Consider the following 3,830-nt stretch of genomic DNA (forward strand, 5'->3'; position numbering starts at 1 on the left):
GACTCGGCGAGTTTGATCTTGGGCGGTGCAACTGATCGAGCCCTGCGTTTTAGAATTTTGGACTGCTCGGCATTTTGAGGGGAAACGGGGAAGATTTCATCGTTTGCCCCTACGGATTTGGTACGTTTTGCAAGATTGCTGGGGCGTTGCTCCGAATCCTTATTCAATTGTGGTGGAATTTCTTCTATCGATTTTTTTGATGATCTTGGAGTTTTAGCAACTTGGCCCACATGCAAGCCTCGTGTATTTTTAGCAATGGACCCTTTTCGAGGGCTCGAAAGAAGTTCGTTTTCGTAATCCATTAGTTTCGATGGCAGTTTTAGCTTCCGGCCTGATTTCGTCACACCAGCCTCCTCCGAATTAGAAACATCATGTTGAGTTTTTCCTGAATCTGCTGCAGTGATGGAGTTGTAGTTCTTCGTAGTTCTTCTAGTCTTTGAACTGTGCGGCGAGTTTGTTGTATCAGCCGTAGGTTCAGAAGACACGCTTGATCGTTTTCCCGGTGTACGTGCAACATGCTTGTCGACTGAATCATTCATAATTCTCGAGGTGTTGTTTACACCGGTTTGTGGTTCCGAAGGAGACAAATGTATGGGACGTTTCACCTTTCTTCCAGACCTAGTGAGCGTGGTTTTGTCAGCCAACGCTTCTTCTTTTGCACTAACCTTAGCCGGTGTCATTTTAGCTTCAGCTGAAAGTAAACAATTCGATAGCCACTATTGTGCTTTTGTGCGATGCTTACAAGTGCGATTCGTACAGCTGCAATAAAGTGTCGATTGTCGTATTTCTTTGACTAGTGCGTTCTATTGCGTTTCGATCCTGCTCGATCGATTGCTTCGATCTGATTGCTATGTTCGATGTCGTACAGACTTAGCGCAATTGTACACACGCAATGATGATGGATTATGATAAAATGGCGTTCGATTCTTTCAAGATGCGGTTAATGGAATCCTCGGCAAGAACGTTCTACGTGGCGGACTGTTGCTGGCTTTTGTATTCATTTCCTTTACACCAACGAGAAAGGAACGATGAGAACTGTACGGCAGAGCGAGACAAGCTCATTTCTCCCACGGGCTTCCTCACTTCCCGTCTTGTACCGGTTGTTGTTTACCATTTCGTTGCGTACTTTCAACAAAGATACAAAATACTTATATATATTTCAAGATGTTTTCATAGACATCAGAGAGAACTACCATATCATAACTGGTATATTTATTGATTTGGCCAATGGCCAAAGCAGCAAACTTAAGACTAAACGCGTTATCACAAACGTCGAAGGAGCGAGATTTGGCGCTACTTTGTGTAATAACAAAGACTTGTATTGTCAGGCGTGAGACACTGGATGATTTTATGCCGGTATTATGCGTAAAGATATTATCGTATGCTACCATGACTAAAGCTAATTGCTCTTTCTTTCATTTTCACTCCGATTCTGGTGGTCGCGATCACCGTTTCTTTTCTTAGCCATAAAACGCAGTTTCCGTACGCATAGGAGTCATCTTGTTTTTCTATTACCATTATATATTTGTTTACCCCCGCTGATAGAGCAGTCGGTAACGCTCTTCGCTGTCAGCGCAGCTGGCCGTGGTTCGAATCCCGGGATCGGTTGTAACTCAACCGGCCATGGTTTCGATTCCAGATTCCCGTGACAGAGGGGGGTTGGCGCGGGACTAACAATCCCGTCCGTAAAAATTAAATGTTACTTACAGAAAAAAGAGCATCAAAGAGGAGATAAACATTTGTCTCTGCTGCAGGCCAAGACTGCTCAGCGGTTGTAGCGCCAAAAAGAAGAACCCTTAACTCTTAACATTGTTACAATAATTATTGATGTTTATATTTCAATTTAAAAATTGTGTTTCATTAGATAAAATATTAATGCTGTTGTAGATTGTCTCTATGTTTCATTTGCAGCTCGAATCGACGGTTAAAGCGCACCCCTTTTAACATTTGCGATTGTTTTTGACGGAGACGATCCACCGGGCGAACGGTAGTTACGGTCGAAGTTGGTACAGATGACGTGGCCCCATGCGCGTTCGTATTTGCTGTTTTTGTATTCTGCTTGGTCGGTATTTTAGAGGTCTTGTACTGCATTTGCCGGTTGTTCGTTTGTTTTTGATCCCTGCCCATCATGGTCTTCGTTACTTTGTTTCGGTTGAATAGTCTATCGGCCGACGAAAAGTTAGCAGACGGTTCTGACGATGATGCTCCATTGGATGTACCTTCGCCTATTTTATCCTTTCCGCGATTCCCAGACTTGAAGATGTATACTTTTTGCGGTGTTTGCGGTGCGGTGTTTGTCTTAGAATGATGAGCTAGATGAAACAAAAAAAAGGATATACAGCATAATACGCTATAATTGCTACTAACAACATAAAAGATGGTAAAAGAAACAAACCTTTCGTAAGTGTGGATGATGGGGCGGAATCTTGGGATAGTAACTTTAAACCGGGGCTTGCTGCAGTCATGATGACCTGTGCACGCTTTTCTTTGCGCTTCATGAAATCAGCTATGGATTCCATGCGATTGAAATGATTTGCATGAATGTTCTTAAAATTCGGAAGTTTGCTTATTTTGCTGGGTTTGGGTCCTTCCTTATGTTCGGACAATGAACGCTTCCTAGGTATAGGCTTTGCGATCACAGCTTCGATGGCACCTGTTTTACCGACCGTAGGCATGCCTTTCTGTTTCAAACGTTTATCGATATCATCTAGCATGGCGGTACTATTCGCTGGGCTGTGGAACGTAACATTACGCTTCTTGGCATCCGCTGCACTAGTGGAGAGTGAACGCTTACGTTGATCATGATTCGTTAACCGAGTTTGATGCAGCATCGCGTTAAGGATCACAGGAGTGCTGGAACCGCTACCACTGGCTTGCATGTATTTGCCGAACGCAATGCTAGCGGGACTGTCCATGATTTCGATTATCTCTGGTGTTTTATCTAGGGAGCATTCGGGTGACTTCGGGTCCAAACTTTTGATACTCTCTAGTGATTGCATGGTTGTCTGCGATCGTCCTGTTACGTCTTGGGTTATGACTACATCCGGTATCTGCGGTATGCCTGCGAGCAATTCGCACGGTAAGGACGGTTTGACGGGTGAAAACGTATCGTTTAAATGTGGCTTTACGCTATGTAATGGCGTTTCTGAAATCACGATTATGGGTATTTCATTAAACTTTGTGTCGATACGATGGACATCATCCGTGCTTTCATGGGTTGTGTCAGAAGGAGGAACGGTCTTAACATGCTCCGTGATATTCTCTATTTCCTGTTCCAGATACTCAATATCATCGATGTAACTCTGTACCAACTTGTTGCTTTCATCTACCATAAGTTCCTGTTCCTTGATATCTTGCGTGGTCAAAGTTGGAAAGACAGAGTTAACTTCATATCTGTGAAAAACAAAAAAAACGCTGATATGTTTTCACTGCTTATTATAATTTACATGTTTCATTTACACAACGAACACATACCTTCTTTGCTCAGTTGAAATCTCATTCGAAAACTTTCCAGATTTCTCCTGGATCGGGACACTTCTTTCACGAACAGTTATTGTCTCCGGTTGCAAAATGAAATTTTCACTCACAATATCGGGTTCAGTTGTACGTTGATCCTTTCCACCCAATTTCAGAGTCAGTGATTTTGCTGTAACGATGGATGGTGATGTCGCGTTTTCCGACAGTGTTTCGATCAGCTCAGTTGGCTTTGGGTGGTGATGATCATCAACATTTCGATGTGTAATAAACCCAGTTCGTGGAGAATGCTTTTCCTGTGTTTCTGGCTCCGATGTTTCATCTTTTGTGTTGAGCAATTCGCGCTTCTTTGTTTG

Source organism: Anopheles cruzii, unplaced genomic scaffold, assembly GCF_943734635.1.
Source record: "Anopheles cruzii unplaced genomic scaffold, idAnoCruzAS_RS32_06 scaffold00888_ctg1, whole genome shotgun sequence".
Taxonomy (NCBI): Eukaryota; Metazoa; Arthropoda; class Insecta; order Diptera; family Culicidae; genus Anopheles; species Anopheles cruzii.